Source organism: Rhineura floridana, chromosome 7, assembly GCF_030035675.1.
Source record: "Rhineura floridana isolate rRhiFlo1 chromosome 7, rRhiFlo1.hap2, whole genome shotgun sequence".
Taxonomy (NCBI): Eukaryota; Metazoa; Chordata; class Lepidosauria; order Squamata; family Rhineuridae; genus Rhineura; species Rhineura floridana.
Genome location: NC_084486.1, coordinates 58,702,491 through 58,715,593, shown reverse-complemented (window position 1 = coordinate 58,715,593; position 13,103 = coordinate 58,702,491). Strand labels below are relative to the sequence as shown.

The 13,103-nt window shown below is 45.3% G+C and overlaps 1 protein-coding gene across 9 annotated transcripts in view; it reads left to right on the top strand.

The window, feature by feature from the left end:
• Positions 1 to 13,103, top strand: part of PTPRE (protein tyrosine phosphatase receptor type E) — a 216,312-nt gene that overhangs the window by 130,168 nt on the left and 73,041 nt on the right. The window contains exon 1 of one of the 9 annotated variants that reach the window (XM_061635669.1): positions 12,904 to 13,076. The exons of the other annotated variants lie outside the window; for them this stretch is intronic. The gene's annotated coding sequence lies outside the window, so the exon portion shown is untranslated. Of the gene's footprint in view, positions 1 to 12,903; positions 13,077 to 13,103 lie in introns of those variants that run through there. 9 annotated transcript variants of the gene reach the window in all.

Below are 13,103 nucleotides of genomic sequence, written 5' to 3'. Positions count from 1 at the left end.
AAGCTTGTTAACACCTATGAAGAAATATAATAGGTTAGTGAGACAGGACTTAGCCTTGGAGAAGCCCTTCTGCATCTGTTTTTGCTTAAGTTAGTTTGTCTTTAACACTACTTCCCACCAGTTTTCCATGAACAGATGTTAAGCTAACTGGCCCATAATTTCCCAGATTTTTCCTGGATCTCTTTAAAAATAGGTGTTAACATTGGCCACTTTCCAGTCCTCGGGTATGGGAACTGATCTAAGGAACAAGTTACATATTTTTGTCACAAGATCAGAAATTTCACATTTGAGTTCTTTGAGAATTCTCAGGTGGATTCCATTCAGAACCAGTGATTTGTCAGTTTTAATTTTGTCTGTTAGGCCTAGAGTTTGTCTGTAATCACCACTATTTTCCTCAGTTCCTCAGACTCCCTTCTTGCATCCCTTCTTTAGTTCAGGCACATGGATTTCCCATATATCTTCTACTGTGAAAACAGATGCAAAGAATTCATCCAGCTTCTTCACAATCTCCTTATCCTCCTTTATCACACCTTTGGCTCCCTTGCCATCCAAAGATGGAACAGCTTCCCTAGCCAGTCTCCTGCTACAAATGTATTTAAATATTTTGTTGGTGGTGGTCTTCATGTTTTTAGCAATGTGTTCCTCAGATTCTTTTTAGCATTCCTTATTATCTGCTTGAATTTCTTTTGCCAAAGTTTGTGTTCCTTTTTGTTCTCCTTGTTTAGACAAGACTTCCGTTTTTTGAAGAAAGCCTTCTTGCCTCTAATAAGTTCTTTGACTCTTCTCATTAACCATGCTGGCATCTTCTTGACCCTGGTGGTACCTTTTCTGACCTGTGGTATACATTCCAGCTGAGCTTCTAATATTGTAGTTTTAAATGACTCCCAAGCATTCTGAAGAGAGCTGATGCTCTCAACTTTGCCTTTCAACTCCTTTTTATCAATCTCCAGTTTGTGAAATGTCCTCTTTAGTAGTCAAATGTGATTATATTGGATTTTCTTGGCATCTGTCTTCTCCCTGGGTCTCAAAACGTCAAAAAGCATTGCACCACAAAGAGAGGGTATACGCAATAAATACGGGATGGAAGAAGAAAAGTTTAAAAAGCAGTCTTTGGGATTTGCATGAGAACGTGCCAAAGAAGAAGTTGTGCCAAGTAGTCTGCATACACAAACAACAATTCCCTTCGCAGCAGTTCTTGCAGCATTGTGCTTTTTAAATGTGGCGAAGGTTTGAAATGTAGTATGAGGGTTCTGCAGTAGCAGCTACTGAGAGAAAAACATTTTGGAAATAGGAGTAGGCATGTGGAACAGATGGACATTGACCAGATAACTTTGTTTTTTTTTCAGATCAGAGTTGCCTTGATTTACACACCCTTCTGTCTCTCTGTTTCTCTCTGTCTTTCTCTCTCTCTCTCTCAACAAAGCAGTGTCTATTGGGATACATAAGCAAGCTTGGACAGAAGTCGACTCAGTCACTATGAATAATTCATAGTAATATGATTATGGACTAAAGAGGGGCTCTGTAGTAGTGTTTAAGACACAATTGATGAGATGACCTCAATTAAGGCCTGACTTAATGTTTATCCAGTTCAAAGCTTCAGTTTCTACTATAAAACTGAGATATAATGGTTTGATTCTTGACTTTTGAATAGATGAAACCAGTATCAATAGGGCAAAGAACTGACTTTGGGAACTTTTAGCAATAAAAGGTTTAGCATTTTGTGCCCCTATTCCTTATGTTAATCACAAGAGTTTTCCTGCAGCATAGGATCACACCATGTCAAAATGGCTGACATTTTGCTGGGTGCTCAAGTGGAGGTGGCTAGACTCTGGGTAAAATCTAAGCAGAGTTGGCTTTAGGGGTCCTGTGAAATAAAATTAAGGGCTAAAATTTTGTAGAATTTAAACACTGGTAGCCTCCTCTGTATTGCATCCTTTCCCTCTTACTCCCTACACTGTTCCCTGATTAAATAGGACTGTATACAAGGTAACAAAAGTGTCCCAAATTTCTTGGTGCAAACATCAAGCTTGTAGCAACTATCTCTGCAAAGTGTTGACAAAAATATCTGGGGGGCAAGAATCTTTCAGAATGCACTGAGGTAATAGGTCAGAGATGGGGAACCTGTGACCTCCAGGTTTTGCTGAGCTGCAGCTTCCACTATTCCTGTCTATTGGCCATTCTGGCTGGGACTGATAAACATGGGAGTACAGCAACACCTGGAGGGCCACAGTTTCCCTTCTCTGGAATAGGCAATCTGGCAGTAGGGAGTGGATTTGGGGTTCTCTCCCCAGGATATACTGCTTTTCAACATTCCAGGGCTGACTGGGGCTCTGGGGAAAGAGAAGCAAATTGTGTCTCACCTGTGAGTTTTCTTAGAAAAAGCAAACACACCTTGGCCGGCTCAGTCCCTGTCCATGTTGCATACTTTTTATTGACTCCATGTATGTGTCTGTCTCTTTCTTTCTTCTCTCCTAACTTAACAGTAGCAAGTTGTGCAAGAATGTGGCACATTTCTTTCTCCCTCCTGTTTCTTCTCTACATTAGCTTTTTCAGCTCTGTGACCCCTGTGGGACCCTTGTATGTGGAGCATTATTGAATGCAATTCTTAATGACTTACCTGATGCTTTTTTTTTTTGCTCAGCATATATGCTCATTGCTCTAGAGACTTGGACAAAAGCTATGTAATGCCCAGGGGAAGCAGGTATGTCAACTGTCTAAAATAGCTGGAATAAACAGTGTAGCAGTTGTTGTGAAAGTGTTTAGATGGGACGCAAGTAAGTCACTTTTTTGTGTCACATTGGTTTTTTATGTGTGATCCTATTTGCATAAACAGCAAATAGCATACAGTACAAAATTTTAGTAGTAAGAAATGTAGTCTGTGGGGTACACAGCCCACAGACATGTATAATGTTTCAGTATATAAGAAAAGATTGCTGGGGATAGGGATACAATAGAGATTTCTAAGAACAAGAACATGTTTATACTAAGCCATAATTTGGCTTAGCATTGCATGCGAACAGGCTCTTGGTTTGTAACTATTATTTATTTATTTATTACATTTATATCCCGCCTTTTCTCCTGTGCATGGAAAGATGATCTCAGGTGGGTAGCTAGCTCCACCCAGCGATTGAAGGCAGAAAGAGCATTGTTCAATTTTGTAGGCGCTTTCTGCTCTCTGCAGCTACTTGCTACACTTCTCTCTCTGCCTTCACCAAAGACGGTTGACTCTGCTGTCTGGTCTTCTTGGTTCTTGTATTTTTCTGTATTGCGTTTGTGCTTTCTTAGTGCCTTATTCCTTCTGTTTCAAGGTATTGGTGTTCACTTCTCCATCTCCGTCTGTGTCTTAAAAAAAAAGAAAGAAAGAAAAAAGGGAAGACCGCAGCATTTCAGCTGCTGGCAAGGAAGGCTTCCCTTTCCAGCTTCAGACCTTTCATTGCCGTGCCGGTTTGGAGGTTTGCAGCTTCCCTGCTTCAGCACTGTTAGATTCAGTGGCCTTTGCTAGCCCTGGTGGCTTCCAATCTAGAGGCTTTCCTGCCCACTAGCCGCGGCCTTGTTGGGAGTGATCCAACTCTGGGGGCTTCTTCCCTCTCTCATGCCGCCTGCACCATCTCACCTGAGGCCACTACGGGTCGAATGGAGCGGTTTTCGGCCATCGGCAGCCTTCTTGCCACCTTACCCCCCCCTGCTGCATCTTCTCATCTCAGGCTGCAACAGTCCCAATGGAGCAGTTTTCAGCTACTGGCTGCCATTCGGCCACCTACCCTCCCATAGCCCTGCAGCATTGGCTGCCAGCTGCCATTTTGTTCTGTCCCCATAAGCCCCGCAGTGTCAGTTGCTCCCAATGGAAAAGGCAACCATGAAATCCGCTGTTCCCACCAAAAAGGCAAAACTGGTCCCGCCCATCCCAGACTAACAAGCGTCAGAGACAATCATATCAATTAATTCAGCTGCAGAGTCAGTGATAGCCCATCCCTCCACCAGCAGGCAGGAGGATGCTGAGACATGTTTATTAGTGGGCAGAGTGGCTTTAGAAGACTCAGCTTGAAAGAAATAGGCTGAAATGCACTGCCTGGGAGGATGATGGCAATAGACGTGAAGCTATTTTGGAAGGCACTCACAGCTCCATCTGCAGAGCACAAAGAGACCAAGAACATCTCCCTGAGGAGGAAGGGGGGCAACCTCCTATGTTCTTAAACTACATTTTCTCCACAAGGTCTTCTCAGGTTTTCAAGAGGTCCCCGTACGGCATCCATCCCTTCAGGAGCCTGGGGAGGGGTCAGCCAACTCCAACTTCCTTGTTGTCATGCTCAGCCACTGCAATTACAGTTTTCACCTCAAATGCTAGAACAATTGAATAATAATAATAATAATAATAAATTTTATTTCTAGGCCACATATCTGGCCGCACAAGCGGCCACTCTAGGCGGCGTACAAGATCAAGTAAAATACAACATACAAACTACATAAAAACCCAAGAACTACAATATAAAACGAAACCGAACCCACCCATAGCTAAAACCAATAAAATTAGGCTACCCCAGGGATCTTGTAGGCCTGCCCGAATAGCCAGGTTTTCAAGGCTTGGCAAAAACTTGGCAGGGAGGGGGCATGGCGAAGATCATAAGGGAGAGTGTTCCAGAGGGTGGGGGCCACGATTGAAAATGCCCTCTCTCTGGTCCGCACCAGTCTAGCTGTTTTGACTGGTGGGACCGTGAGAAGGTCTTGAGTGGCTGATCTAGTCAGGCGGCATATTTGTTGATGCTGGAGGCGTTCCTTCAGATAAGCTGGGCCTTCAGATAAGCTGGGCCGAGACCGTATAGGGCTTTAAAGGTTAGTACCAACACCTTGAATTGGGCCCGGTAAACAACTAAGGGAATTCCTGTTAGTGGACTTAGCCAGAGACCTGTCTGCTTATTCAGTTCCCACGCAATTTCCTAGAGAGTGTGGCAGGGGTGGCAAGAGTATCCATCTAGCGCCCTAGAAGGGCACAATGGACACAGAATTTCACCCTGTTGTGCGCATTTTCAATCACAAGACCACCACCTAGCTGCACGTCTCCAGACCTCCATGCCACTGCTCAGGGCAGATACCCTCATTCTTCAGAAGATCAGAATGTAGACCCAGACAATGAGTTAATTGTCCTAGATGAAGAAGAGTGGCGCAGGGACTCGGAATCCAAAGAGATATCTACCAACAGGATCTTCCAAGAAGCTCACTTTCTTCCCCTCTTGTGCAAGGCGATGGAAGCACTGAGTTTAAATTCCTCAGAAGATCCTCCAGTCCCCGCAGTGTCTAGAGTATCAGCTGTGTGTCTGGACCCAAAGCCCAAGTCTAGGTACTTAAACTGCCGTCATTACTGCCCAAGGTGATCAAATCTGAGTTTGACATCCCATTACAATTTAAGAAGTCAGTTCCAGCAGCTAACAAATATATGCTGGAGCAACAGATTATGGATCAGCTGAAAGTCCCGCTGGTATTTGCCCCCATAGTGAATTTACTAAAACTGTCCTTGAACCCAAAGAACTCAGATGCCCAGCTTAAGGACCCTACAGAACACAAAATGGATCAGTGTCTCAGAAGAATCTGTGAGGCTAGTTCTAGTGTGTTATCAATCAGGGCAGCATCAGACTCCTCTGTATTTGCAAGGGCTTCCTGTCTCTGTCTGGAAGGCTTACTGGATGGTCCACAGCAGAACCCAACTCGAGTCTGCAAGTCCCTACTGAAAGTTTCTCAAGCAGTAACCTTCATGGCAGATGCATCTATGGACGCCATGCAATTTTCAGCAAGGTTGCTGGCAGCTGGCGTTTTTACTAGAAGGACCTTTTGATTGTGCCATTGGGAAGCTGATCCTATGGCCCGCTCTAATTTGGCCTCAGAACCCTATGTGGGAGGCAAGTTGTTCAGTGATGATGCTCTCACAGGTGTCCTGGAATCTAAAGAAAAGAAATCAATGCCTTCCACCAGGAAAATGGATGACAGAAGGTCCTTTCAGAGATTCTTCCACCCTTACTAAACCTCCCAGTCCTTTCGAGGCTCCAGGCCATCTGGGACGGTAAAGGATGGCCAGTCCAGTCGCCCTTTCTGGAATAAACATTGCAACTTGATCAAGGGCCAACAGCATTTCTCCAACAGATCTGGGTTCTGAACCCAGTTGTGAGGAAGTAAACATCAATTCTGATGCCAGACAAAAGGGACAGGATTCAACAGGCAATTTCACTGACAAACTGAGGAATCAAGTTGCGTGTGAGAATGGGATTTTATATAGACTGTGGATGCCTGCTGAAAGAAAGGATGAATGTGAACCAGTGAAGCAATTGATAGTACCTAGCAAATACAGAACCAGATTGCTAGAGGTAGCCCACGATGTCCCATGTGCAGGACATCTGGGAATAAAAAAGACCAAGAGGAGATTGGCTGCACATTATTATTGGCCAAATATCTCCAAAGATGTAAAACAACATTGTCTATCTTGTGGAATATGCCAAAAGGTGGGAAAGAGTGGAGTAAAGACCAAGGCACCCTTAAAGCCCCTTCCTATAATTGGACAACCCTTTTATAGAGTGGAAATAGATTTGGTGGGCCCTTTTTCCAAACCCACAAGGCATGGCAAGAAATATCTAGTGGTGGTGGTGGATTTTGCCACCAGGTACCCAGACGCAGAAGCACTGAGATCTGTAGAAGCCCCTGTAGTGGCAGAGGCTTTATTAAAAATCTTTATGAGGCTGGGTTTCCCTCATGAAGTGCTGACAGATCAAGGCAGTGTATTCATGGGAGAAGTGATGCAATGTATGTGGAAATGTTGTGGTGTAAAACATCTAAAGACCACTACTTACCATCCCGCCACTAATGGGCTAACTGAGAGATTCAATGGAGTTTTGAAGGGCATGATAAGAAGCTGTGTTCAAGATCACCCACAAGACTGGGATGAACGTTTGGGATGCTTCTTATTTGCATACAGAGAAGTCCCTCAAGAGTCAACAGGCTTCTCACCCTTTGAACTCATGTTTACTAGAAAAGTGAGGGGACCTTTGGAACTGCTAAAAAATTCATGGGAAGGAACTCTGGGAGAGTACAAAACTTCTGTAGTAGATTTTGTATTGGAATTCCGCAATAAATTAACATCAATGATGGAAGTAGTGAAAGAGAATTTGAGTCATGCACAGGAGAAGCAAAGTTACTGGTATGACAGAACAGCCAGAGAACGTGTGTATGATGTGGGAGATATGGTTATGGCGTTCATACCCAGGAAACATGACAAATTACAGGCTAACTGGGAAGGACCATATACCATCAGAGAAAGGCTTGACACAGTGACATATGTAATCACCACAGACCTATTAAACAAAAGCAAAGTGGTTCATGTAAATATGTTAAAGCCTTACCATACCAGGGATGCACAGGTGTTGCAAGTTACCTTATTCCCTGAGGGAAGTGGGCCTGAACTTCCAGATTTGGTACAGGAAAGCAAAGACAAAGGAGGGGTAGATCAAGTGGAATGGTCAGAGGAGGTAGAGGAGGAAGTAAAAGAAGAGATTCTGAGAGTTTTGAAAACCTATAGGAATCTCTTTAGCAACAAACCTGGCCGAACCAGTATAGTTATACATTCCATTGATACTGGAGATCATGCCCCAATCAGATCTGTTCCGTACCGTGCGGATGGGAAAGTTTTGAATGAGATCAAAAAGGAGGTGGAAGAGATGCTGGAATTAGGAGTGATCAGGGAATCCATCAGTCCCTGGGCCTCAAGTATTGTCCTGGTTCCGAAAAAAGATGGAACAACAAGGTTTTGCATTGATTATCGGCTAATCAATAAAATTACTGTCCCAGATGCGTATCCTATGCCTAGGGTAGACGCTATGTTAGAGTTATTGGGGGCACCAACCATTATCTCTACACTAGATCTCTGTAAAGGATTTTGGCAAATGGAACTAGACGAGCAATCCAGAGCCAAAACTGCCTTCAGTACACCAGATGGGTTATATGAGTTTGTGACCTTACCCATGGGACTAAGGAAGTCACCAAGTTCATTTCAGAGGCTAATCAATACTGTGTTGCGAGGCATGTCAGATTTTGCAGTGGCCTATATCGATGACGTGGCCATTTTTAGCAAGTCGGTGCCTGAGCATGTCCAACACCTGACAACAGTATTGGAGGCCTTAAGAAAAGCAGGCCTCACAATAAAAGCTAAGAAATGCCAGTTTGGACTAAAGGAAGTAATCTATTTAGGACATAAGGTGGGGAGTGGGAAAATCACCCCCTTATGGAGCAAGGTGGAGGCAATACAAGCGTGGCCGATCCCCTTAACCAAAAAACAAGTAAGGGCATTTCTGGGTGTGGCTGGATTTTATAGGAAGTTTGTGAGAAATTTTGGGGAAATAGCAACCCCCTTGCATGAATTGACCAAGAAGAAGTGTTCTGAGCGTGTGGTATGGACGGATGAATGTCAGAAGGCTTTTGATCTGCTGAAGCAAGCCTTGTGCCAAGGACCCATATTAATAGCACCAGACTATGAGCAACCATTCATCGTGGCTACAGATGCGTCGGACCTCGCGCTGGGAGTCGTCTTGCTGCAGGAGAGAGAAGGCACCAGACATCCAGTGGTGTACCTGAGTCGCAAGCTGACGCCGAGGGAGAAAAACTATTCGTCGGTCCAGAAGGAGTGCCTAGCGGTCGTGTGGGGACTGAACAAGTTGCGCCCATACGTGTGGGGACGAAGATTCACAGTGACTATGGGTCATCAGGCCTTGTTATGGTTGCAGACTATGAAAAACCATAACACTATGCTGCAGAGGTGGTCCTGGGCCCTACAGGACTATCAAGTGGACTTCCTGTTCATCAAAGGCAAGGACAGTGTACTGGCCGATGGACTTTCCAGGCAAGTGGCTGGGACTGCAGTGACGTGACCAGACAGAGGAACAAAGAAAGACATTTTCCCCATAGAGACTTTTATTTGTTAACGCGACGTATAAATCCTGGAACAGGAATAATACTCTGCAGTTGTTTAAGGGGGGGGAAATGTGATGTTCCTATATTAATGTATATATGGTAAGTGTTGTTGTTTTAGAAGATACATGGTAAGTGGAGTGAAAGAGGAGGGGGAGTGAATGGGCAGTAGAATGCGAGATGATTGACTGAGTGTTTAAAATGGCTGAATGTATAAAAGGAAGAGTGAGAGTGGAATCTGGGGGGGAGAAGAGAAAGAGTGGATTGCTTGGTGGGGTTTGAGAGAGTTGTTTGCCAGGAGAGCGTGAAGAAGGAGGGAGGTGGAGTTCGGATTAGTATTGAGTAAAACCATATGCTTATGTGCCTTAAGAAGAAATCTTGTTAATCTTGTTAGCTTTGTTATCTGTAATAAATACTTAATTTGGTTTACCAAAGGCCTGATCCTTGGCTGGGGTTTCACAGACCAGAAGGGAGGGTAAGGTAATGACCAAGGCTGAAGGGGAACTGTAACAAATGGTGGCAGCGGTGAAGAGAATAACAATACCAGTATTCAGAGTCTCTGGGAATACTAGTATTAGGACGTGACTGGTGGTTGCCTAGCAGGGGGATCTGTTGAGATCTGTGCTAGAGCGGATAGGTAAACCATAAGAGAGTGCGGTCCGGACTGGTGGAGTCCCTGGTGGTGCCTAGAGACAGGCAGTAACCACGAGCAGGTAGGAACCTGACAGGGAGAGCCAGGGAAGGACGCATCACAAATGCTCTCACAGGTGTCCTGGAATCTAAAGAAAAGAAATCAATGCCTTCCACCAGGAAAATGGATGACAGAAGGTCCTTTCAGAGATTCTTCCACCCTTACTAAACCTCCCGGTCCTTTCGAGGCTCCAGGCCATCTGGGACGGTAAGGGATGGCCAGTCCAGTCGCCCTTTCTGGAATAAACATTGCAACTTGATCAAGGGCCAACAGCATTTCTTCAACAGATCTGGGTTCTGAACCCAGTTGTGAGGAAGTAAACATCAATTCTGATGCCAGACAAAAGGGACAGGATTCAACAGGCAATTTCTCACCTGTTGCAAATTGCAGCAGTAGAACCAGTTCCTTCAGGGGAGAGTTTTGGGAAATTAATCACTTTTCTTTACAGTCGTGAAGAAAGACGGTTCATTCAGTGCTGTACTTGACCTGAAGAGCTTGAACAAGTATGTAACATACCACACGTTTCGCATGGATACTTTGATGACAATCAAGGAGGCCCTGAGACAGGGAGACTTCCTCACCTCAGGCGATTTGATGGAGGCTTACATACACGTCCCTATATTTCCACCTCACAGGCGCTACCTCAGGTTTGCAGTGGGGCAAGATCTCCAGTACAGGGCCATGTCCTTCGGTCTGTCTTTCGCCCCTAGGGTATTCACAAAGATTGTAGCTACCCTCGTAGCCTACTTCAGGACGCAGGGAGTTCATATTTTTCCCTATCTGGTCCCCAACACTTCACAAGTCTTGGGAGGATCTGCAGGTCACCTTAGCCTGTCTGAAGGACCGCGGCTTTTTGATCAATCACACCAAGAGCCAGTTGCGTCTATCTTGTTGCATAGAACATCTGGGAGCCACAATAGACTTGGAGCAGGGAATTATAAGGTTGGCGCAGGACAGAATAAACAAGATACTCACAGCAATCTCGCATCTTCTCACCTGTCAGTCAGTGGACCTCATGCAACTCGCTCTAGTACTGATGGTCTCAACTGTCCAAACTACTCCCTGGGCATGTCACCACTCTCGCCCTCTCCAGTGGGCATTGCTCCCTTTCCAAAGCAAGATAGCAGTCAGGTGACACCGGAGGTTAACACTATCACTGGCGGTCCATCAGTCCCTACTGTGGTGGGCACACAAACCCAATCTGCAAAAGGGTGTTCTGTTCTGGGATCCACCACAAATACTCATTACATTGGATGCCAGCCTTTTAGATTGGGGGGCCATATGTGATGGCCAGATGGTCCAAGGCACCACAGGAGTCCTTACTCCCCATCGATCTTTTGGAACTTTGCACGATCCATCTAGCACTATGGCACTTTGTGAGATTGAGTCAGTTGAGGGCAGTGCTTGTCAGAACAGACAATGTGACAGCCAAAGCTCTTTTGAATCCTCAAGGAGGCATGCATTCGGTTCATCTCCAGAGAGAAGCCTCACATCTGTTCCAACGGGCGGAGGCATATCTGGACTCAGTCCTGGCAGAATACCTGAGAGGGCAGGACAATGGCCAAGCAGACTGGTTGAGTCAGGAGAAAGTCCATCAAGGAGAATGGAAACTTCACCCGATGGCCTTTCAGGAGATTATAGCTCACTTTGGAAGAGTCAAAGTAGATCTGTTTGTCACACACCTCAACTGTCAGGTGAAAATGTTCTTCGCCAGATATACAATGCCAAAGGCAGAGGGAATAGATGCTCTGACATCCAGTGGCCTCCAGGTCAATTATATGCCTTCCCACCACTTCGTTATTCCCAGGGTGATCCAAAAGATCTGAGCTGAGAAGGCAACACTTCTACTGGTAGCCCCATTCTGGCCACAGAGATCCTGGTTCCCGGAACTCCTCAACTTTATTAGTCAATCCTCCTTAAGAGAGTCCCATCAGGAAAGACCTGCTATCTCAAGGGCAGCTTCTCCACCCAGACCCAGGGTGGCTGGTGCTTCATATCTGGAAGTTGAGAGGCGACGTCTGCTGAGGAAGGGCATTCTACCACCAGTAGTGAAGACAACGATGGCCTCTCAACGTCCATCCACTGTTCAGATATACGAGGGTACATGGAGGGCCTTTTCTGTTTGGTCGCAGAAGAAGAAGATACTCCCTAGGAAAGCAGGTATTAACGAGGTCCTCCCCTTCCTACAAGATAGTTTATCATTGCGACTCAGGCCTAACACCCTGCAGCATCAGGCTTCAGCTCTGTTGGCAATTCTGTCCAGATCCCGAGAGAATCCACTAGGATCTCATCTCTTCCTGAAACATTTCCTTCATGGAGCAACAATATCTGTGCCACCCACAGAACATTGCTACCCGACTTGGACCTGCACAAAGTGCTAACTACCTTTCAAAAACCTCCCTTTGAACCACTCAGTAAAGCCCCTCTTCATCTACTATCCTTTAAAGTTTTGTTCCTCGTGGCCATTAGTCTGAGCTGAATGCCCTTTCTGTTGATAAGCGTTACTGTGTGTTTCATAAGGATAGGGTAGTTCTCCACACTGTCCTGTCCTTTCATCCTAAAGTGCTGTCTAACTTTCACTGTCAACAAGAACTTGTGCTTCCTTCTTTCTGTCCTGACCCAGTCCACCCCACAGAGAAGATGTGGCACTCACTGCAAAGAGCCTTAAAAGTATATATCTCAAAAACAAAACTCTTCCACCAAACAGATAGCTTGTTTGTGGCCTTTCACCCAGCTTTGTGAGGAAAGAAGGTTTCTACCTCAACACTAGCTGGGTGGCATTATCACCTTGGCATATGCTTCTCTGAGGCTGGTCTCCCTGGCTGATATAATGGCCCACTCCACTAGGGTGGCAGATACATCAGCAACATTTTCCTGCAATGCTTCTCTCCTGGAGATTTGCAGAGTGGCTACATGGGCTACTCCTAACATGTTTATCAAGCATTATAAAATAAATACTTATGGGTCTGTCGAGGTAGCCTGTGGGAGGAGAGCACTACAGCACATTCTCTCAGACCAATAATGTTTTACAGCCGATGATATTCCTGCCCTACATGGGTCAGCTTTGGTATGTCCCACCTGAGATCATCTTTCCATGCACAGGAGAAGAAACATTTGGTCTTACCATGGAATGGTCTTCTCTGTGCATGTCAAAGGTGATCTCAGGCCCACTCCCTAGGAGGGCTGGACTGCCATCGTTATTTTAGTGTGTTGCTTTTAGCAGAAAGTGTGTGACTACTATTTGTTTTTCTTCAGATATGTGTTTTTGCTGTTAGGTCTTCACATGTCTAGTTGGCTTGTTATCAAGAACTGTAGCAAGTAGCTGCAGAGAGCAGGAAGCCCGTGCAGAATTGAACAGCGCTCTTTCTGCCTTCAGCTGCTAGGTGGAGCTAGCTACCCATCTGAGATCATCTTTAACATGCACAGAGAAGACTGTTTCATGGTAAGACCAAATGTCTCTTCTCCCAGT